This window comes from Hyla sarda, chromosome 2, assembly GCF_029499605.1.
Source record: "Hyla sarda isolate aHylSar1 chromosome 2, aHylSar1.hap1, whole genome shotgun sequence".
NCBI lineage: Eukaryota > Metazoa > Chordata > Amphibia > Anura > Hylidae > Hyla > Hyla sarda.
The window spans coordinates 460,084,173-460,109,514 of NC_079190.1; the positions used below are offsets into that span (position 1 = coordinate 460,084,173).

Consider the following 25,342-nt stretch of genomic DNA (forward strand, 5'->3'; position numbering starts at 1 on the left):
ATAGAAAGAAAGTATATGGAGGAGATGCTAGGCCCTCTTGAATCTAAGGTCAATCTCTAACAAACATACATGTTTTCTTACCCGTCCTTGACCTCTTGTATTCTCCTTTTATACTGGAGACCAGTGGGTCTAACCTGTGGCTCTTTAGCCTTATGGCCTCTTATGGCAGCACTCCGTCCCCTGGTGTCTCTGGTTTCCATGTTTCCTTTTACCCTTTGTAAGGTGCTACATAAGATGATGCTGCTGTTATGTAAAAGAATATAAATCTTTTTTCAGGTGACATTTCCAGCGATGCACCCTATGGGTAACCTATTTATTTAATACTGTACGTTAGTCATAATCGTTTATAACTAATGACACAGGGATATAAATGTAGGGGAAGCTGATCTGCTTAAGGATTCTTATCTGACTATGAAGTGCAGTCATGTCAATGTTCATTGTACGAGTGCTGTCACCCCATCCCCCAATCTTAGATTGTTCTTGGTGCTGATTGAAAGAAATGTGAATAACAAAAATAAGTGATGAAAATACTTGTGTGATTCTGAAACCCCAAAACGCACAATGCTTCTCTATACTACTTTAATAAAATATTATAAGCATTGGGATTTCTTTCTATAAAGAGTACCTCTCATGATCTTGTTAAATTTTATAATCCTCCGAGTTCACTGCCCCCATCATGATAAACCACCCCCTGCCTTTATTTTTATTATTTTTTAGTTTTCTACCTTGATATTGCTCTGTATTTTCTGCTCAGTCTAGGTCAGATTCACAGACTGGGAAGGGGCGTTACCCAGCAGGCTGTGACATCATCTGAAGCCATACAGGGGAGAACTTCCTCCCTCACTCTGCTACACACAGCCCAGAACAGTTCAGTGTGAGATAAGCTATGATTGGATAAGGCTGCACACACCCCTCAGCACTCCAGACTGCATTTTCTGCTTTTACACTTCTGCCAGGCCAGCAGGAGTCCAAAGTCTGTGCAAAAGATGGGGGGAAATCTGCTCTGGACAATTAGGGAGACAACTAGTGGCAGCTTTTTTAAACGCAAATAAAAGAAAGAAAACTTCTCTTTTTTTTTTAAACAAAGTACATTAAAAAGATTTTTTATTTACCATAAGGAGTGCAATAGCAGAAATTAGTTTTAATGAGAGTCACCATTTAACAATGACAAATTACCAAAGAAAATCCAGCAATGATGTGATGAGATATGAAATGTTGGCGATCATTCTTAAAATAATTGTAATGTGCTTAGGAATCTGATGGTGCTACATATATAAATATTATGATTATTATTAGGATTATTATTATTATTATTATTTTTTTTATTATTGTTTGTATTCAGTTTACTTGTAGGGGAAAGGGAAACTCCAAAAATATCTAAAATGTTTTAATTAGATATATCTTAGTCTTGTCCTGACTTTGGGAGATTGTGATATTCTGAGATTTCTGTATATTGTACTATAAATGCTGGAGGTTGCCCTGTTTGCTTGTTGACATCACAACTTACTGTATATACAGAACACATCTCAACCCTTCTTGTGAAAGGGAAAAAAAATCCTTTTTGTGCAGCCAAAACAGCTGTGACCCATGGCGGCCTGGACTCCACAAGACCTCTGAATGTGTCCTGTGGGATCTGGCACCACAATGTTACCAGAAGATCCTATAAGTCCTGTAAGTTGTGAGGTGCGGTCTTCATGGATCTAACTTTCTTTTTCCAGTACATCCTAAATCGGACTAAGCTCAGGGAATTCAGAAGCCAAGTCAACACCTTAAACTTTGTGCCATGTTCCTCAGAACATTCTTGAACAACTTTTGCAGGGTAGAAGTTTGTGTTTTGCTGCTTTATAGTCCAAAAACAAGAGTCATTTCTCTATCCATCTTTCTCATATCTATCATATGTATGTTATCTATAGTGTTGCTCGCGAATATTCACAATGCAAATTTTATTCGCGAATATAGCGAATATAGCACTATATATTCGTAATTACGAATATTTTTATTTATTTTTTTTTTTCATTTTTTTTTTTTCACAGTACACATCACAATGATCATCCCTCTCTGCTTCCAGCTTGTGTGGTGTAAAGAAGGCTCTAATACTACTGTGTGAGACTGGCGTGCGAATTTTCGCATATGCGAACATTTACATATGCTAATTTTCGCATTTGCGAATTTTCACTTATGCTAATTATGGTTTATGTAAATTTTCGCACATGCGAAAATAAAAGGCGAATATTACGAATGTGCGAATTTAGCGAATATATGACGAATATTCGTCCATATATTCGCGAAATATCGCGAATTCGAATATGGCCTATGCCGCTCAACACTAGTTATCTACCTATCTCTATCTATCCATCTGTCTCATATCTATCATATGTATGTTATCTACCTATCTCTATCTATCCATCTGTCTCATATCTATCATATGTATGTTATCTACCTATCTCTATCTATCCATCTGTCTATCTATCTATCTATCTATCTTATATCTATCTATCTCATATCTATATATCTCATATCTATCTATCTCTCTATCTCATATCTATCTATCTATCTCACATCTATCTATCTAGCTAGCTATCTTATATCTATATATCTATCTATCTATCTCATATCTATCTCTCTATCTATCTTATATCTATCTGATATCTAATATCTATTTATCTATCTATCTCACATTATCTATCTAGCTAGCTATCTTATATCTATCTATCTATCTATCTATCTATCTCATATCTATCTATTGTCACGATGCCGGCTGGCAGGAGGTGGATCCTCTGTGCCAGAGAGGGATAGCGAGGACCGTGCTAGTGGACCGGTTCTAAGACACTACAGGTTTTCACCAGAGCCCGCCGCAAAGCGGGATGGTCTTGCTGCGGCGGTAGTGACCAGGTCGTATCCACTAGCAACGGCTCACCTCTCTGGCTGCTGAAGATAGGCGAGGTACAAGGGAGTAGGCAGAAGCAAAGTCGGACGTAGCAGAAGGTCGGGGGCAGGCGGCAAGGTTCGTAGTCAGGGGAGATAGCAAAGTTCTGGTACACAGGGTATAAACACACAAAAACGCTTTCACTAGGCTCTAGGGCAACAAGATCCGGCAAGGAAGTGCAAGGGAGGAGACTAGATATAGCCAGGAAACAGATGGGAACCAATTAAGCTAATTGGGCCAGGCACCAATCATTGGTGCACTGGCCCTTTAAGTCTCAGGGAGCTGGCGCGCGCGCGCCCTAGAGAGCGGAGCCGCGCGCGCCAGCACATGACCGCAGGAGACGGGAACGGGTAAGTGACCTGGGATGCGATTCGCGAGCGGGCGCGTCCCGCTGTGCGAATCGCATCCCCAACGGCCATGACAGGGCAGCGCTCCCGGTCAGCGCTGACCGGGGAGCTGCAGGGAGAAAGGCGCCGTGAGCGCTCCGGGGAGGAGCGGAGACCCGGAGCGCTAGGCGTAACAGTACCCCCCCCCTTAGGTCTCCCCTTCTCTTTATCGGGTAACTGCCTCCCCTGGGATGAGGACACCGGGAAAGGAAGGAGGGATTCCTCAACGGCAGGCAGAACCGCAGGAGAAGGAATGGGGAGAGAGGGCAGAGGGCGAGACCTGGCACGGGGCAGTGTGACACCAGGACGAGGGCCATGAGGGGACACAGAAGCTTGCCTGGGAGGGGGGGAGGGGCATTTCCTGTGGCAGGCAGAGTCCTTAATGACCTTAGGGGGACCGGATACAGGAGGAACCACAGAGTTACGGCAAGGGTTACTGGGAACCGGTTTTAGACAGTTCTTGGCACAAGAGGACCCCCAACTCTTGATCTCCCCAGTGGACCAATCCAGGGTTGGGGAATGAAGTTGAAGCCAGGGAAGTCCAAGGAGAATTTCCGAGGTGCAATTGGGGAGGACCAAAAGTTCAATCCTCTCGTGATGAGATCCGATGCTCATAAGAAGGGGCTCCGTGCGGAAACGTATGGTACAGTCCAACCTGGCTCCGTTGACCGCGGAGATGCGGAGTGGCTTGACAAGACGGGTCACCGGAATATGGAATTTATTCACAAAGGACTCCCGAATAAAATTCCCAGAAGCTCCAGAGTCCAGACAGGCCACGGCTGAGAGGGGAGAGCTGGCTGAAGTGGAAATCCGAACAGGTACCGTGAGACGTGGAGAAGCCGACTTGGCATCAAGAGACGCCACACCCACGAGAGCTGAGTGTGAGCGTGCGTTTCCCAGACGTGGAGGACGGATTGGGCAATCCACCAGAAAATGTTCAGTACTGGCACAGTACAAACAAAGATTCTCTTCTTTACGGCGATTCCTCTCTTCCAGGGTCAGGCGAGACCGATCCACTTGCATGGCCTCCTCGGCGGGAGGCCTAGGCGCAGATTGCAGTGGAGACTGTGGGAGAGGTGGCCAGAGATCTAAGTCTTTTTCCTGGCGGAGCTCTTGATGCCTCTCAGAAAAACGCATGTCAATGCGAGTGGCTAGATGAATGAGTTCATGCAGGCTAGCAGGAGTCTCTCGTGCGGCCAGAACATCTTTAATGTTGCTGGATAGGCCTTTTTTAAAGGTCGCGCAGAGAGCCTCATTATTCCAGGAAAGTTCAGAAGCAAGAGTACGGAATTGTATGGCGTACTCGCCAACGGAGGAATTACCCTGGACCAGGTTCAGCAGGGCAGTCTCAGCAGAAGAGGCTCGGGCAGGTTCCTCAAAGACACTTCGAATTTCCGAGAAGAAGGAGTGTACAGAGGCAGTGACGGGGTCATCACGGTCCCAGAGCGGTGTGGCCCATGACAGGGCTTTTCCAGACAGAAGGCTGACTACGAAAGCCACCTTAGACCTTTCAGTAGGAAACTGATCCGACATCATCTCCAGATGCAGGGAACATTGGGAAAGAAAGCCACGGCAAAACTTAGAGTCCCCATTAAATTTGTCCGGCAAAGACAGGCGGAGGCTAGGAGTGGCCACTCGCTGCGGAAGAGGTGCAGGAGCTGGCGGAGGAGATGGTTGCTGCTGCTGTAGCTGAGACTGAATCTGCTGTAGCTGCGACTGGAGTTGCTGAGTCATGGTGGTCAAGTACGACAGCTGGTGATCTTGTTGGGCAATCTGTCGGGCTTGCTGGGCGACCAGTGTGGGGAGGTCGGCGACAACAGGCAGAGGAACTTCAGCGGGATCCATGGCCGGATCTACTGTCACGATGCCGGCTGGCAGGAGGTGGATCCTCTGTGCCAGAGAGGGATAGCGAGGACCGTGCTAGTGGACCGGTTCTAAGACACTACAGGTTTTCACCAGAGCCCGCCGCAAAGCGGGATGGTCTTGCTGCGGCGGTAGTGACCAGGTCGTATCCACTAGCAACGGCTCACCTCTCTGGCTGCTGAAGATAGGCGAGGTACAAGGGAGTAGGCAGAAGCAAAGTCGGACGTAGCAGAAGGTCGGGGGCAGGCGGCAAGGTTCGTAGTCAGGGGAGATAGCAAAGTTCTGGTACACAGGGTATAAACACACAAAAACGCTTTCACTAGGCTCTAGGGCAACAAGATCCGGCAAGGAAGTGCAAGGGAGGAGACTAGATATAGCCAGGAAACAGATGGGAACCAATTAAGCTAATTGGGCCAGGCACCAATCATTGGTGCACTGGCCCTTTAAGTCTCAGGGAGCTGGCGCGCGCGCGCCCTAGAGAGCGGAGCCGCGCGCGCCAGCACATGACCGCAGGAGACGGGAACGGGTAAGTGACCTGGGATGCGATTCGCGAGCGGGCGCGTCCCGCTGTGCGAATCGCATCCCCAACGGCCATGACAGGGCAGCGCTCCCGGTCAGCGCTGACCGGGGAGCTGCAGGGAGAAAGGCGCCGTGAGCGCTCCGGGGAGGAGCGGAGACCCGGAGCGCTAGGCGTAACATCTATCTAATATCTATCTATCTATCTCATATCTCTCTATCTCATATCTATCTCTCTATCTATCTAGACAAAGAATAAGTCAGCCAGCACTTTAGTTGATACCAAACTATTATATGGACCTGGCCTACAGGTGCACGCTACTAGGCTAGATATACAGCAACAGAAGAATGCAGAAGCACACTGCCAGCACAAGGATATAGAATATGCATTTAAAACATGGAGAGCTATACAGCTATGGTGTAATAGATGCAAATGTGAAACTATGAAATAGTGAGGCACTTAGCTCGCAAATTTGTCTCCGCCGGCGGTCAAATAGCTTGGACCGTCCCACCGCGATAAGGTAGCCTCACTATTTCATAGTTTCACATTTGCATCTATTACACCATAGCTGTATAGCTCTCCATGTTTTAACTGCATTTTCATGTTTCACCTATATCCTTGTGCTGGCAGTGTGCTGCTGCATTCTTCTGTTGCTGTATACCTAGCCTAGTAGCGTGCACCTGCAGGCCAGGTCCATATAATAGTTTGGTATCAACTAAAGTGCTGGCTGACTTATTCTTTGTCTGTATTGCACATACGGGGGAGTGGCTACCTCCATGTTGGCCTTGCACCCCACCCACCTCTATCAGGTGTGTATATAAGGTGTCTTGGATGTTCCAGATCCTGCCATGCTTACTAAACTGTTCACACAGAGGCATATTCACAGTGTAGGATCCGTCCCAATGAGGCCACCTTATCGCGGTGGGACGGTCCAAGCTATTTGACCGCCGGCGGAGACAAATTTGCGAGCTACGTGCCTCACTATTTCATAGTTTCACATTTGCATCTATTACACCATAGCTGTATAGCTCTCCATGTTTTAACTGCATATTCATGTTTCACCTATATCCTTGTGCTGGCAGTGTGCTGCTGCATTCTTCTGTTGCTGTATCTCTCTATCTATCTATCTATCTATCTCATATCTATCTATCTTTCTTATATCTATCTATCATCTATCTATCTCATATCTATCTATCTCATATCTATCACTCTATCTAGCTATCTTATATCTGTCTTATATCTATCTTATATCTATCTCATATCAATCAATCTATCATCTATCTATCTATCTCATATCTATCTTTCCATCTCATATCTATCTATCTATCTCATATCTATCTATCTATCTCATATCTATCTATCTATCTCTATCTATCTATCTCTCTCTCTCATATCTATCTATCTCATATCTATCTATCTATCTATCTATCTATCTATCTATCTATCTATCATATCTAGCTATCTTATATCTATCTCATATCTATCTATCTATATCGATCTATCTATCTAACTATTTATATCATATCTATCTATCTCATATATATCTATTTATCTATCTCATATCTATCTATCTATCTCATTTCTATCTATTAGAGATGAGCGAACTTACAGTAAATTCGATTTGTCACGAACTTCTCAGCTCGGCGGTTGCTGACTTTTCCTGCATAAATTAGTTCAGCTTTCCGGTGCTCCGGTGGGCTGGAAAAGGTGGATGCAGTCCTAGGAAAGAGTCTCCAGCCACCGGAGCACCTGAAAGCTGAACTAATTTATGCAGGAAAAGTCATCAACCGCCGAGCCGAGAAGTTCGTGACGAATCGAATTTACTGTAAGTTCGCTCATCTCTACTTTCTATCTCATATCTATATATCTATCTCATATCTATCTATCTGTCTGTACTTTGTTATGCTGAGGATGCAATAAAGTCTCTTTATTTGAATGGAACCTTGTATGCTGGGGTCCTTTCTACTTGGATAGAAGTCTTGGTATCCCTAACCAGGAGCCATATGACAGCGGGCACCTAAATACTGATGTACGTTGGATTGGTTGTGCTGTTCTGGACTGTATTATCTATCTATCTAAACAGCAAAGGAGAGCAGCACTTCCACAGATAAGGTGCACGGGTGCCGTCTGCATCGAACCCAGGTCCAGAGCTCACAGTGTATAGTGACAAATAGGCAGCAGCAACTCCATTAAGGTGCAAAAAGAAGGTGTCTTTATTCACATCCATGGTGAGCAAACCGAAACGTCGCCTCACGTTGTGTGAATAAAGACACCTTAGTTTTGCACCTTAATGGAGTTGCTGCTGCCTATTTGTCGTTATCTATCTATCCATCTTTCTGTCTATCTATCTTTATGTCTATCTATCTATCTTTATGTTTATCTATCTATCTATGTATCTATCTATGTATCTATCATTTACCTATCTCTCTCTGTCTATCTATTTAAAGGGGTTATCTTGGAATAGAAAAACAAAGCTAATTTCTTTTAAAAACACTCCCAATCTGTCCTCAGGTTGGGTGTGGTATTACAACTTTGCTCCATTCACTTCAATGGAACTGAGCTGCAGAACCCATCCCAACCTGGAGACAGATGGGAAGTATTTTTTGAAAGAAATTAGCTCTGTGCTGTGAAAATTCCTTTGCTTATGGCTGACTATCACAGTCGTATCCTGGGGTGTACTGGCCTGCTTGAATCCACTTCTTCTATTCCAATATATGGTTGTGCTGCGTATACAATATCTATCTATCTATCTATCTATCTATCTATCTATCTATCTATCTATCTATCTATATATATATATATATATATATATATCATATCATATCTACCTATCTATCTATTAAAGTGGTACTCCGGTTAATCAACTGATGCCAGAAAGTTAAACAGATTGGTAAATTACTTCTTTTTAAAAAGTCGTAATCTTTCCAGTACTTATCAGCTGCTGTATACTATAGAGGAAATTCATTTCTTTTTGAATTTGCTTTCTGTCTGACCACAGTGCTCTCTGCTGACACCTCTGTCCATGTCAGGAACTGTCCAGAGCAGGAGAGGTTAGCTATGGGGATTTGCTCGTACTCTAGACAGTTCCTGACATGGACAGAGGTGTCAGCAGAAATTAACTTCCTCTGCAGTATACAGCAGCTGATAAGTACTGGAAGAATTAAGATTTTTTTAATAGAAGTAATTTTACAAATCTGTTTAACTTTCTGGAGCCAGTTAATTTGAAAAAAATTATGTTTTCCTCTGGAGTACCCCTTTAACCTAACTTCCTCACTATTTATCTTATATATTTTTATCTATCTATCTATATAGAATGATATATCATATCTTTTATATTGGTGTACATTTTCTATAAACATTTGAATAATATTTAAATAATACAATGACACCTTTAATATACCCATAAGTAGTACCCATAGGAAGAACATATTCGAGTTGTCACACATCAGTCAGATCCCCAGTTGAATGTCTGTCATGTAGACATTTGGGTGTGAGAAATCGATAAAGCTTTAAAAAAAAAAAAAAAAAAAGGAGTGAGCCTCCGGAGATCCGAGTAAATCTGATATATTGTTCTGCACCAGAGTTAAAGCCCCTATGGGAACTATAATTGTGGCCATATTGGTTATTTCCCATGATTCCCAGATACTGGTAATACTAAAGACTTGAAATACAGTCTTGTTTATATTGAGTTGTCAGAATTCGAGGCATCATCTAAGTCATTGTTCCCCAAACCTGTAGCTCTGCTTTGGCGGTCTGGGCATGGTTGAAGTTTTACAGCAGCTGGAGAGCCCCAGGTTGGCAAACTCTATTCTAAGGCATCACTGCCTCTTATTTACGGTAGTATGTCAGTCTTATTGGTTCTCACATATGTTGGAGAGCTCCTGTTTTGTATATGTTTCTGTACACTCTCTGCTCTTTCTTTATACCTGTAGAATTTCATTTGGTATTCGTATATCTGAATGGTCAACTGGCCATGCACATTAGATACCTATTCTGCCAATCTCTCCCGAATCCCCCTAAACCAGTGGTCTCAAGCTATGACCTTCCAGATGTTGCAAAACTTCAACTCTCTGCATGCCCGGACAGCCATCGGCTGTTCAGGCATGCTGGGAGTTGAAGTTTTGCAACATCTGGAGGGTCACAGATTGAGACCCCTGCCCTATATACATGCTCAAAATGGGGAGAGGGAAAAAAGATGTTGTCAGAGAGCTCTGTCAGCAGTTTATCTCTTCAAGAATAAAAGGATAAGGCAATTGTAATCCAACATGCCTGATCCTTCCCTCCCTAACTTCCGTTATCAGGGGGGGGGGGGAGGGAGAGTCTGGAGGCCATCATACACATTATAGAGTCAGCTTGTCCCACTAAAGTTGGCATATTTACCAAACACCAATTAAATGCATATGGGCAGCTTTAGTGAGCCCATTAAAGGGGTACTCCGCTGTAAACATCTTATCCCCTATCCAGAGATGTTAGATCGCGGGGATTCCTTAGCTGCGGCACCTCTGTCATTCTGCGCACGGAGAAAACTCTGCTCCGTGCCCGACGACTGACGATGCCTGCCGCCACACCCCTCCATTCACATCTATGTGAGGAGGCGTGACAGCTATGTTTTAGTCATCATGCCCACTCCCAAAGACATAAATGGAGGGGGCGTAGCGTGATGTCACAAGCGTGGTAGCTGTAAGCTTCTGTGTTCCGGCCGCCACCGCTGCCGGCTCGGAGATTGCAGGGGTCCCAAGCAGCTGGACCCCCTCGATTTAACATCTTATCCCCTATCCTTTGGACACTGAGGACAAGCAGGGCTCTGTACACTGATGACAAGCAGGGCTCTGTACACTGAGGACAAGCAGGGCTTTGTACAGTGAGGACAAGCAGGGCTCTGTACATTGAGGACAAGCAGGGCTCTGTACAGTGAGGACAAGCAGGGTTCTGTACAGTGAGGACAAGCAGGACTCTGTACACTGAGGACAAGCAGGGCTCTGTACTCTGAGGACAAGCAGGACTCTGTACAATGAGGACAAGCAGGACTCTGTACACTGAGGACAAGCAGGGCTCTGTACACTGAGGACAAGCCGGGCTCTGTATAGTGAGGACAAGCAGGACTCTGTACACTGAGGACAAGCAGGGCTCTGTGCACTGAGGACAAGCAGGACTCTGTACACTGAGGAAAAGCAGGACTCTGTACACTGAGTACAAGCAGGACTCTGTACACTGAGGACAAGCAGGGCTCTATACACTGAGGACAAGCAGGGCTCTGTACACTGAGGACAAGCAGGGCTCTATACTCTGAGGACAAGCAGGGCTCTGTACACTGAGGACAAGCAGGGCTCTGTACACTGAGGACAAGCAGGGCTCTGTACACTGAGGACAAGCAGGGCTCTGTATAGTGAGGACAAGCAGGACTCTGTACACTGAGGACAAGCAGGGCTCTGTACAGTGAGGACAAGCAGGACTTTGTACACCGAGGACAAGCAGGGCTCTGTACACTGAGGACAAGCAGGGCTCAGTATAGTGAGGACAAGCAGGACTCTGTACACTGAGGACAAGCAGGGCTCTGTACACTGAGGACAAGCAGGACTCTGTACACTGAGGACAAGCAGGGCTCTATACACTGAGGACAAGCAGGGCTCTGTACACTGATGACAAGCAGGGCTCTGTACACTGAGGACAAGCAGGGCTCTGTACACTGAGGACAAGCAGGGCTCTGTACACTGAGGACAAGCAGGGCTCTGTACACTGAGGACAAGCAGGGCTCTGTACACTGAGGACAAGCAGGGCTCTGTACACTGAGGACAAGCAGGGCTCTGTACACTGAGGACAAGCAGGGCTCTGTACACTGAGGACAAGCAGGGCTCTGTACACTGAGGACCAGCAGGGCTCTGTGCAGTGAGGCTCTGTGAGATGCTATGGGCTCACACACGAGGATGGTTGACAAGCCAGGAGTCTGCACAGAGACCTGATTGTCCTGCCCTCACTCTCTGTATTTGGACTCCTCATAGAGACACACAGGCATTAGCTGCAGGGACAGCATTTTTTAACCCAAGAATATACACGTTTTAACTAATGTATAATACAAATATACACATAATGGTATTATGAATATTAAATGAAAAGTTTTTGTTGACGACAGGTACACTTTAATGCTAATCAAAGATTGAGCTTTAATATATACAGGTAGTTTAGGCTTCATACACATTCCACATAGTGTCCCCTGTGTGCCGCTATACTCCTGTCAGTACAAATTCTCCATAGCTTGTGATATACTAAACCAAATCCTGCTATACATAGCGCTATACGTGGGACATGCCATTTCTTGGCAATGATACCTCCTCAGACATGCAGCCAGAAATTACTTATGCCTCATTTCATTTAACTTTGGCTTTTCACCCTCCAGCAATACTTGAGAGACATGTTATCCAGCTTCATGGAGTTAGCGGTATATAGTGGACTGATTCATTACCTCCAATGTCCTCAATGGGATATTTCAATGCAGCAGCTCAAATCACCGATTGGGAATATGGATCTTTCCCAGATGTGTAAAACTAAGCACAGAAATTACTGAATAAACAAATTGTAATGCTTAACCCCTTAACGACAATGGACGTAAATGTACTTCATGGTGCCGTGGTACTTAACGCACCATGACATACATTTACGCTTCTCCAGCAGGTCAGGGACCTATGTGCGGCAGGTCAGGGACCCGCTGGTAATGGCGAATGTCCACGATTAACCTCTCAGATGCCGTGATCAATACAGATCACGGCATCTGCAGCAGTGCGATGCGGCAATGGATGATAGGATCACCCGCAGCGCTGCCGCGGGGATCCGATCATCCAATCCAGCATGGCGGCCGGAGGTCCCTTCACCTGCCTCTGGCCATCTCCTGGGGTCTTCTGCTCTGGTCTGACATCAAGCAGATCAGAGCAGAAGATCACAGAAAACACTGATCAGTGCTATACCCTATGCATAGCACTAAACAGTATTAGCAATCAAATGATTGCTATAAATAGTCCACTATGGGGACTATCAAAGTGTAAAAAAATAGTTAAAAAATAAAAAAAAATAAGTCAGAAAATGTGAAAAATCCCCTCCACCAATAAAAATGTAAATCATCCGTTTTTCCCATTTTACCCCCCAAAAAGCGTAAACAAAATAATTAATAAACATATTTGTTATCGCCGCGTGCTTAAAAGTCTGAACTATCAAAATATATTGTTAATTATCCCGTATGGTGAATGGCGTAAATGTAATAAAAAATTAAATAAATAAATCTAAAATTGCTGCTTTTTTGTAACATTTTATTCTAAAAAAAAAAAAAAAAAAATTGATAAAAATTTAAATATAAGCAAAAGTAATACTGATAAAAACTACAGATCACAACGCAAAAAATGAGCCCTCATACCGCCGCTTATACGGAAAAATGAGAACATTATAGGTGGTCAAAATAGGGCAATTTCAAACATACTAATTTTGTTAAAATAGTTTGAGATTGTTTTTTAAGCGGCACAATTATAGAAAATCATATATCATGGTTGTCATTTTAATCGTATCGACCCACAGAATAAAGAAAACATGTCATTTTTACCCTAAAGTGTACCGAAAACAAAACCTTTCAAAACTTGCTAAATTGCACTTTTCTTTTCAATTTTCCCAAATAAATAATATTATTTAGGTTGCGCCGTACATTTTATGGTAGAATAAGTGATGTCATTACAAAGTAAAATTGGTGACGCAAAAAACAAGCCCTCATACGGGTCTGTGGATGGAAATATAAAAGAGTTATGATTTTTAGAAGGCAAGGAGGAAAAAACTTAAATGCAAAAATAAAATTGGCCTGGTCCTTAAAGGGGTACTCCACTGGAAAACATTTTTTTCTAAATCAACGGGTGCCAGAAAGTTAAACAGATTTATAAATTACTTCTATTTAAAAATCTGCTGACACCTCTGTTCTTTTTAGGAACTGTCCAGAGTAGAAGCAAATCCCCATAGCAAACCTCTCTTGCTCTGGACAGTTCCTAAAATGAACAGAGGTGTCAGCAGAGAGCACTGTGGTCAGACAGAAAGGAAATTCAAAAAGAAAAGAACTTCCTGTGGAGCATATAACAGCTGATAAGTACTGGAGGGGTTAAGATTTTTAAATAGAAGTAATTTACAAATCTGTTTAACTTTCTGGCAACAGTTGATTTTTAAAATGATGTTTTCCAGTGGAGTGCCCATTTAGGGGTTAATGGTTACTATATAACTCAACTCAACTTTACTGTATCTTATCACCAACCATAGTCATAGTAAACTTAAATGGGCACTGTCATGAAATCTAAAAATTGATATGTTGTAATACTTAAGTACTACAACATATCTCTAATATACTTTAATTAAAAAAAGTGATTTTAAACAAGTTTAAAATCACTTTTAAATTCGGCCACTAGGGGTCGCCCTCCTAGTGGCCGAATGCATTCTGCAGTGACGTCACTACTGGATTTCGACTCATTTCAGCCTGGCAAATGAGTCGAAATCCAGTCACTGCGGTGCTCGCTCGCGCCTGTCAATCAGACAGGCGAGAGCGAGCACGCTGATAGCTGGGGCTGCGCGCATTGGCCAGCTCCACTGGCCTCGCGCGCGGCCCCGCCCCCTCCCCCCCCCCCCCCCCTTACCCTGTCCGGAGGCCGTTACCCTGTCCGGAGGCAGCTCATTGATCCTCTGGTAAGTCTTCCTCACTGGAGGAATGGGGTGGGGGAAGCGGGGTTCGGGGGAGTGCCGCCGCTCAGCACTAGAGGTATGGGGGTGGGGAGCGGGGTTCGGGAGAGCGCCGCCGCCGCCGCTGCTGCTCCCGAAGTAGCACTGCTTATTGTTTTCACCACAGGGTGCCTCCAGCTTTTTCACCACTACAACTCCCAGAATGCCCTGACAGCCAGTAGATGTTAGGGCAAGCTGGGAGTTGTAGTGGTGAAACAGCTGGAGGCACCCTGTATAGTGAGCTAAGGGCGGAAGTGCCGGCTCCAGCAGGCATCAGTGACGTGGTGCCTGCTGGGGAAGTCTGCCTGGTAGTGAGCACACTACCAGGCAGACAAAAAGGGATTTTAATATAGTAAAAAAAAAAATGTAAAGGGAGGGAGGGGGTTAGGGAGAGATGGGCAATAGGCAGGGACAGAAAGAAAGAAACAATGGATGGTGGGAGCTACACTTTAAAGAGGTTATACAATGAAAGATACAACCTGTGTATAATAACTTACTAATCTACTGTCATTACCCATATGGCACAGATCTCTCCATATCAGCTGTGTATCTGTGACATCACTTCATAGGCTGTGAATGTAGAGCGCCCCCATCCCTTCTCCCCCCTCCTCTCCTGTCTGCTGAGGACCGGACCATTGATGTAAAAAATCTTCACCTCAGTTCATCAATCAGCCATTTTCTCTAGATCTCAATAGGGAGGATATAACATCTTAACCAGATGGTATCAAGTTCCGAGCAAACTGAATAAGATCTGTCATCAGGTGAGTTCCCAATGTTGTCACTGTGAAAAGGCCGAAGGAACTTTATTTCACATTTTCTGGTCTGCCCAATTCTCTCTTCTTTTTGGAATAAGATTAAGGCCATAGTGTATAGAGTAATAGTAGGAGGCGTTCCATGGACTACCGCCCTAGTTTTACTCCATCACAGTGAGATACCATTGAAAACAAACACTCTCTACTTTGCTTTCTGGTTACAGCAGCGATGGCTTGTATACCCGAGTAAATGATATAATGCTTATGGAGGATGTGATCTCTAGTAACCGTGCAGACTTAGATTTCATAGCATATGGACCCCTCGGATTATGTATCAAGATTCCTTAGAATATAAACCCCATGCTAAAGGATGAAGCATTATATAGAGGAGTGTAAGAGAACAAACAGAGAGGGGAGACTGGAGCTTTAGATGGGAATCTTAGGGGGAGCAAGCGGGGATCTCATGGAGGAGAAGTGGAGGGAGGGAGAGGAGAGGACGTGGCTCCTCGTATGTAGGTTAGGCCCACTGTTTTTGTTTTGTTCGTTGTCTCTCTTCATTTTTATTTGTTATTGAAATGTATGATGCATGAAATATGCAAAAACAATGTAATAATAAAAAAAAAAAATATATATATATATATATATATATATATATATATATATATAATATATATATATATGAAAAAAAGACCACTGATGTGAAGAGTAGGAGCTCATACTACTGCTTATTTCCCCGAAAATAGTACCTACCCCGAAAATAGGCCCTAGCTGGATTATCGGGGCTTATCAAAATAAGCCCTACCCCGAAAATAAGACCTAGACCAGTGGTCTCCAACCTTCGGACTTCCAGATGTTGCAAATGTTTGCAACATCTGGAGGGTCGCAGATTGAAGACCACTGACCTAGACACTGCCCGGGCTGCAAATATTAAAAAACAAACTTTTACTTACCTTTGTCCTCCGTTCCCCCGTTGCTAAGGAACCGCCCTTACTGTCCTCCGCTGTTCTCGCTGCAGTCCTGGGGATGGGAACGTCATAGAGCCTTCAGCCTATCACCGGCCGCAGCGATGTCCCGCCTCGGCCGATGATAGGCTGAGCCCACTGTGATGTAAGAAGCCGGCCGAGGCGGGACATCGCTGCGGCCGGTGATAGGCTGAAGGCTCTGTGATGTCCCAACACCAGGAAGCAGCAAGGACAGCGAAGGGAACATGAGGCCGGTGCCTTAGCAACGGGGGAACGGAGGACGAAGGTAAGTTAAAGTTTGTTTTTTAATATTTGCAGCCCGGGCACAGGAATAGATACAGCGCAGCGGCTGACAATTATTTGGCTGGGGGGGGGGGGCAGAAGCTGCACTCGCGGGTGATGGGGTGCGCGGGGGGGAGGGATGTTGGGGGGCAGAGCTGCGCCCATCACATGTTGATAATGGGGGGGGGTGTAAATACCGTGGAACCGCCATGTTGTTCAATGGAGCTGTTTCTCTGGGTACTCCCCCAATAATGCGTTATTTACCGTACATATCATTGTTGTTTTACCTCTCCCACATGATTTAGATAGGAACATTAAAAGTCTAGTAAATCTGCAGGTTGTCCAACACTATTACTGCTACCACAACTCACATTATAATGGAGTTAGTAACACATCTTGTATCTAAATGTACAGGATCCAAGGGAAGTACGTAGGCTTGACCATGTCGATGTGCACTTTCCTGTACCGCATCTTTGTTCCTTCTATGGTTTGGTTGGTACAACAATGCACAGCCTTGGCCTCAGTGATCTGCTGCTAGATGTTCGATGGGAAAACGATCTTTCTTCCTGAGCAGCAAGTGTTAACATTGGCAAATGTGAATGCTGTATAGATGGAAGGAAATGTATTTGTGCGTCAGTGTATGTGTTCCACAGGTCTTATTGTTTAGTCCCTGAATGTCGTTCCACAATATTGCGAATAAGTACATGTCAGCTTCAGTCAGTAGAAGTGTTCTGTAAACATGTATTACATATATTCAAATACAGTGGTCCCTCAAGTTACAATAGTAATTGGTTCTGGGATGACCATTGTATGTTGAAACCATTGTATGTTGAGACCAGAACTCTATGGAAACCTGGTAATTGGTGACAAAAGGCACCAAAATGTCATCCAAAAATAGGAAAAAGTGAGAAAAAAAAAAAGAAAAAGTAGATAACTAATACAGATAAAGCAAATCCTTACATATAAAAGTAATAAAGATCTGCTGGGAGCTGTAAATCACTGTCTATGTCAGTGTTTTCCAAGCAGGGAGCCTCCAGATGTTGCAAAACTACAACTCCCAGCATGCCCGGACAGCCAAAGGCTGTCCGGGCATGCTGGGAGTTGTAGTTTTGCAACAGCTGGGGGCACCCTGCTTGGGAAACACTGGTCTATGTAGAGGACAGGAGCTTCTTCAGGGTCCTGTACAGTAAACACAGTGTCCTAAAAAAAAGTAATGGAGTCATCTTCACCTGGTGTCCAAAGAAACAGCTAACCTTGGTACAGGTAAAGTGAACAGAACATGTAATACCTCTCTGTACTGTAGGGGGCGCTATCAGACACCAGTCAGTGCACGCACTTCAGTAATACAGAGGATTTTACCGGTGAATGCCCATTCTGAATGGTCGGTTCTTCCAGCCATTGATACATTTCACAGATCTGGACTGTCTGTACATTGTATGTTGAGTCTGGTTTCAACTTACGATGGTCCAGAAAAGACCATTGTATGTTGAAACTATTGTATGTTAAGGCCATTGTAAGTTGAGGGATCACTGCATTGTTAAAAAAAACATTCTCCTTTTGTATATTGCTTTAATGAAAAGAAAATAGAATTGGTAAAATTTTAACTAAAGTCTCAAAAAAGTCTCAGCTGAGACTTTTTTGTTTGGCTTATGTGCTCCAAATTTATCAACCCCTGTGTTAGTATAACTATGTAGCACAAAAGCAAAACTAAAGCAAAAAAATTATGATTTCAGAACTCACTTACCAAAGACAACAATAATAAATGTCCTCCATTATGGATAAAAACTTGAGCTCATCCTGAGCTCATTTTTAAATTAAAAGAGGAAAAAACAGGACAGGTGGAGAGCTGTAAGGAACAGGTTAGCGCCCCTCTGCAAAGAAGTAGCTGTAGCTGCTGGATAGAAGCCCCGCCTTAAAATGATGATGTCATACAGATATGGCGGCTGCGAATGTTTATATAGCTGGCATCACTGACGTTGGCCTTGATATTTTGGGAACATCATTATGCAGCTGCCATTTCTGTTCGGCATCATCATCTGGGGTATGGGGCCTCTGCCTGGCAGCTACTGCCCCCTACACTGAACACACAGTAAGAACAGAGAAGGGGCAGAGTCTCAATGCTTTAGTGGTAGGGATCTGGAGCGTCTTTAGCCTCTGCCTCATGCTTCAAGTGGTCCTCTTCTTGGCACTGCCAGGCTGGCCCAAAGGGTGGACGGCATACGAGGATTTTCCCATTATCTGTAATGTGTTGTGATCTCTAAGCCAGTAATTGGCTGCATCCCCCTATGCACAGTGTACAGTTGTGCTGCCGAGTATACAACTTCAATATGGCCCTAAGCTGGAAAGGGGGAGGAGAATAGCTGCTATGATGCCTCCCACACTCTGTATGCACAGAAGGGGGGATTCTGCTCCCCTGAATTTCCATAGCGCACCCTTAGAAATAGCAACAGCATAAATGCCATTATATAAAGCATCCAGCACTGAAATGAGATATAACACTCACTACAAATTGCAGCACTGTCTCTGTTTGTCTCTTTCCATCTACTTCTTCTACTACCTCCTCTTTTCATAGACTTTTATGGGCAATTGTAACCTGTTACTTCAATAATCCATCTGGAGACAGAATGAAGTTTTTGCAGTGTGGATGATGGGTTTTGGGGTGTAGGGGGAGGGGAAAAGGAGCCTGATAAGTGGAGAAAAAGGCATATTTCCCTGAAAATATATACTACAAAGTTTCTTACATTTGCTTACACCATTGATTAATAAATACAAAGTTTGCCAAAGATGTAGTGCCTATGTAAATCTTGACAATAGATATACTGTACATTGCATTTACGACTCCTTTTGTTTTGCTTTTTTACAGTAATGTCAGGAGGATGTTACATGGAAAGTATTACATAAAGGTAAGGATAATTTATTGATCATGTACTGTAGATCAGGTTGTTGGAAGCACATTCCATGATTTTGGCTTTTTTTTTATCAAAAACTCTGAACTGTTTAAGACCAGCTTAGCAGTGACTTTGGCAGTGTCCTTGGACACCACACTTTTATTGGACCAGTCATTTATATAGAACATGATAACCACAGGGGTCTTAAGCTTCCTTAGTGCTCTCGGACTGATCGGGCTCTGTTTCTTGTCCTGCTATGAACTCTGGCCATCAATTGAAGTTCATCAGTGGAGGACAGAAAATGGAAAACCATCAGGCAGTGATTGTGCCGCAGGCTGGGAGCAGGTCCAAGACCCAGCAGGCAAGTTCCTTGTCATCAGCAGGAAAGTAATAGGCTATATTTTCTATACAAGTCTAATAAAAAAGAGACTTTATTCACTGACCAAAGAAAAGGGGTACTGCTTTGTGCAGGGGGAACACAATGGGTTTGTACCCACTATGGCACTTTATTGATAGACTATGACAAATTGATCCACTTTGTAGACCAGTAAAACCATAGCGCTCTTCCTTTTACATTGTACATTAGAACACTTCCCTGTACAATATCATCGTCTTAATTGTCCTTTTTATAGGGTGGATAACTATGGGATTCTGCGTACTGGACAATGATTTAGCTTTTTATGTGTTAGTTCACCACAGTTACTGAATGTACTATCCTCTATGTTCTTATATATATCCTTGTCTAACCATTGCAGAAGGATTTTGCTTTCTGCCATGGTAAGACAAAGATGCCCCAAATGGGATTGTACTCATATAACTGTTCACACACCATGGTTCAGCATTGTCAGCAGTTCCCCTATGTTGCTCCGCTATTGTGCGTTTGCCATACAATAGGGCTCTGCTGTGAACGTGGCATACATAGAGGTCTCTTTGCACAGTACATATTAATTTGAGCTTTGACAAGTGCTTTATCCACCCCCAGAATGTCTACATTCTGTTATGAACACTACAAATGGTTTTGTGTTGGTATCAAACCACTAGAACATGCTGTGCATTATATTCCTACATAAGAGGTATTTTACATTACCTCGTATACTGGATTTATGGCTAATCTTACCTTTATTCTAATCTCTGCTATTGCATATTAGAAAATATTAATGAGATATGATTATATATTTAAAGACAAGACCGGCTCTCTCTATAGCCAGATATAAAGATTATGTGGCCTCAGGGCTTCTTTACTGGTTCTGGTTAACGCCACCACATCCTAAACAACATGGGACAGAAGCAATGGTTCCTCAATCTCCTTCCCATGACATTTTGGATAATTCCCTACCTTCTTGTTTGCTGACATTAAAGGGGTACTCTGGTGGAAAACTTTATTTTTATTTTTTATGAACTGGTGCCAAAAAGTTTAACAGATTTGTAAATGACTTCTATTTAAAAATCTTAACCATTTCAGTACTTATTAGCAGCTGTATGCTACAGAGGAAATTCTTTTCTTTTTTAATTTTTTTTTTGTCTTGTCCACAGTGCTTTCTACTGACACCTCTGTCCTTGTCAGGAACTGTCCAAAGCAGCATAGGTTTGTTATGGGTATTTTCTCCTGCTCTGGACAGTTCCTGATACAGGCATTGGGTGTCAGCAGAGAACACTGTGGACAAGACAAAAATGAAATTCAAAAAGTAAATAATTTCTTCTGTACCATACAGCTGCTAATAGGTACTGGAAGGGTAAAGATTTTTTAATAGAAGTAATTTACAAATCTGTTTAACTTTCTGTCACCAATTGTTTAAAAAAAAAAAAAAGTTTTTCACCGGTGTACCCCTTTAAAGATGTCGTAAGAAACCTGGACATATAAGATGAAAGTTTCTCATTTAATGTCCTTAAAGTGTATAATGTACAAGGTAAAATAAGCTTCATCAATGTTGACAAATAAGTCAGTTTTGTGTGTGACTGCCGTGTCTATGTTTTTTTTTTTTTTGCATACTTGACCTTTGGTCTTCATTTCCAATGTTTACATTGGTCAGTGGAACATTTTTTTGGTATATATAGCTGTAGGTTACGTTATCATTATTTCTTGGTATACTGAATGGTATAGTATGTCTTAACGTCCTCATAAAATTCAGTGAAATGTTGTCCACCCTTGACAATTTTGGCAAGACTGGCCTACTCTCTAATGTGTCAAGCATTTTGAACTGACCCTTTTGATTTCTATGTAGTGCCCTGTATAGGCTGTTGAGTGACAGTGTGACATATTGAGCCCCAACTTGGTCTTCTCCCTGGTTCTGTTGCTCAGTACATCACATTGCCTCTCAGTCAGTCACTGGCCAAGGTGGGACACCAAGAAGGTGATTGCACTGGAGGTTGGGGCAGCGATACCGGAGGCACCAGGGGAACAGCAGGAGCTAAGTAGAGGGTATTTTTTTTTTAAATGCCAGCAACCTGGCTATAATTTTAGAAAAAGAAAAAAAAAAACAATGCCAGAGTACCCTTTTAATAAACTATGTTCAGTTAACTTTTAAGCTCATCTAGTGGTGGCTGCAGAAAGCTGGGATTTCATAACTAATTTCTTCTCTGTATTTAAGAAAGTAGATTTGTGGCTCTCACCCCTATAAACAGATATAATAGGGCAGAATTTTGGATTAATATACTAGGCACAAAAGTTAATAAGAAAAGACTTAAGCATATTTGCTAAATAGGTTATAGTCTAGAGCTTTGTTGAACAATGTTAGCATAAAATTGTCCTGTAGAGGTATAAAAATGAGAGAAAAATATTTGAACGCAGCTTTATCCATAAATATAATGACCAGTCATTGGCATGAATTGAGCCTATAGACGTAATAAAGTCTACGATACAATAATTAGCTGAATATTGAACAAACGTTTTCCCCCCTTGGCGTTTAATTACCCGAGTAGATACCAGTTTAACCAAGGCTGCTACATTTGTTGAAATGGACAATTTAACAATATGCCATTATTGTCGTACAAAATCGTTCTATTAGGGTTTGTTTTGAATAATGTATGTCCCACGCAATGAGAGGTCCATTCTATAGAATCTGCGGGCACCGACTGAAGTGCATTTACTGAGTTTTAATCAGCCCTTCAGAAACAATGGCAGCTAAGCCACTCTTTCACTCTTCAACATGCTTCTCCTCTTTTCACTTTACTGAACAGCATCGGCTTAACAAGCAGCCGCGGGTTTGTAACTCAATATTCCAATTACAGGAAGTTTTATGGTATTGAAGGGTAACAGAGAAGAAATCTTAAAAAGAAGAATTAAGAGATTACTAATTCCCTTCCCTGACCAAGCACTGGGAACAGTTATAGGGTGGGGTGAAAGAATTCTTACTCAACTTTTTATTTTAATGAGATTGTAAAATGCCAAATGAATTTTACCGGTGACACAGATTGTTCGACATTCACTTAACTTTTTTTTATTTTTAGTTTCTTTCTTAAAGGGAAAAAGTTCATTGCACTTTAGTCACTTATAGAGATGGTTTTCTAGGACTATTGGGGAATAGTTATCCATAAGTACAGCGTATTCGAAAAGTCTTCAGGCCCTTTTACATTTTGTTACATTTTGTCAGGTTGCTCCTTGTTTTAAAATCAACAAAATTCAAGATTTCCACCATCAATCTGCGCTCAATACTCCGTAACAAATATTTAAAAAAAAATGGATTTCTGAATTTTTAGCAAATCTAAAATATTACATGGACATAAATAATAGGTCCCTGTATTTAGTTGAAGCCCATTTGGCAGTGATTACAGCCTCCAGTCTTCAAAAGGTTGATGCCACAAGGGTTACACACCCGGATTAGGGGATTTTCTGTGAATCTTTGTAGATCTTCTCAAGCTCCTCGGTTGGATGGGAACTGTTTGGTTGAAGCCATTTTCAGGTCTCTCCAGAAATGTTCGATTGGGTTCAAGTCAGGCCTTTGGTAGGCCGCTCAAGGGCATTCACAGAGTTGTCCCTAAGCCGCTCCTGTGTTGTCTTTGCTGTGTGTTTAGGGTCATTGTCTTGTTAGAAGGTAAACATAAGCCCTATCAGAGGTGCAGAACACTCTGGATCAGGTTTTGAGGTTACATAGAGGATTTAGCTACTTTTGCTACAGGTAATTTAGGCTAATGTGCAACCTATAAGTTGCATATTAGTTACGGTAGGAGTCATGACTGCGGCGGTATATCCATCAGAGATGGATTTCTGGTGGTTTTTGGATTGCGGCCCTGGCTTCTTGTGGGTCCAATGTAACTCCTTTCAGTTGCATTAGCTGGAATGTAGTACAGTTCAGTGAGAGTGACTCACAATTACTCACAATCTGTGGTGATGCGACCTGTGTCCCAGCCAAAGTCACCATGTAGCCCTAGCCTAAATTGTTCCCCTCATACCATTTTGCTAATAAAAATGATCAGAGAAAATGAGTCCAATGAGATTTCATGAGCTGTGTCCTCAAAAATCCAAGGTGTATTTCAAAGATTTTGTACATACATTCAAATATGTATTTAATATATACTATGTAAAAAATACTGTAGTTACTGATTTTAGTAGCTGTTGTAAGAAGGTGAAAGGCATTGTGGTTGATGGTCGGTATGTGTCACCAAGGCTCCTGGCCTTGGAGAAGTAAGAACCGATGATTGTCCAGTGTCTTGCTGCGATGCTGACTGACACTGTTGTTGTAGTATGGCTAGAAAGCCAATCCAGGATGGCTCTTACTGGGAATGGTCAAGTGTAAGGTGGGGGCCATTCCCCACAATCCAGGTCGTCTTTTGTTGGCCTTAAAGGCAGTCTGCTCCACCAGCTGAGGGGGATTTGCATGTTGCAGCTCACACTGCCAGGGAGCTGAGTTTTGAGATCTTCCTTGTGGAATGTGGAAGCTGGTGTGCAGACTGCCTGGAGGCTTGGAAAAGACTTGCTTGATGCCGCATGGCATGGACTCAGATGTGAACAAACACCTAAGGAATACAGGTGAACTTTTGTTACTTTTTTCTTTGATCTGCATTTAAGACTGTTTGCTGATTGCCAAGTGTGAATAAAACACTGAACTTTGATTTGAAAAGTCCTGTTTCCGTGCTTCTATACTGCAACCGCACCTGTCTGCAAGAGCGAGTCATCACACTGTTTAGACCTCTCTGGTAGCCTATTTGACATTTTAGGAGGATTTCAAAAAGACTATTATATTATCAATATTATATACAAATAGAACACTGGACAATCCTGGTGCCAGTACCTGAATTCTATGATCATTGGCTGTATGGATCTTGCCACTTTATACAGAGTATTTAGCCAATGGTTAGTGTTCCTATGTGTTACACAACTATGACATGATATGCATATCCCACATACAGTTATTCTAATGGATGGAATGTTCTATGAAAACCAATCTGTAACATTATACAGGTCACAGGCTTCACCCCTACAACTATCACATATGTTCTCCATTACTTCTTGCTCTCCCACTGATACCCATGTGTATTCCAGCTCTTGGTGTTATCTGTATCAGCATGTGTGTTACATTCCACAAGTTAGTCACATACTCCCTTTTTTGTGCTCTTGTTTGATTTTTTTTCAGCTTCTTGCTGTTATTAATTTATGAGAAACAGTTATAACATTGTAACGCATTTGTGAGCAAATTTCACAGAATCCTGAGCCACTAGAATGCTTAACTTTTTTTTTTTTTGCAAGCAGTTAAAATGTTGCAAAAATAGTGTGCGGGAAGGAACCCCAATTTGTACTGCCATGACTAGAGAGAACTTTATAAAATTTGTTTCAAGAAGTTTCATTCAAATTCATTTTGAATTCCACAACTATTTTGGATTCAGCCCTACACTTTCTGGGCCAAATGTTAGGGAGTAAATAGGGATTTATAGAATTGCTCCTTAAAGGAGTACTCTGGTAGAAAACCCATTTTTTCTAATCAATGGTGCCAGAAAGATAAATAGATTTGTAAGTTACTTCTATATAAAAATCTTAATCCTTCTAGGACTTATCAGCTGTTGTATACTACAGAGAAAGTTGTGTAGTTCTTTTCTGTC

At 42.7% G+C, this 25,342-nt stretch overlaps 1 protein-coding gene across 7 annotated transcripts in view; it reads left to right on the forward strand.

Annotated features, from left to right (window-relative positions):
* The window catches only part of LOC130357063 (uncharacterized), a 732,821-nt gene that overhangs the window by 342,234 nt on the left and 365,245 nt on the right, over positions 1-25,342 (forward strand). For all 7 annotated transcript variants that reach the window (XR_008889093.1, XM_056559412.1, XM_056559411.1 and 4 more), the window contains one exon: positions 19,285-19,324. The gene's annotated coding sequence lies outside the window, so the exon portion shown is untranslated. The remainder of the gene's footprint in view (positions 1-19,284; positions 19,325-25,342) is intronic.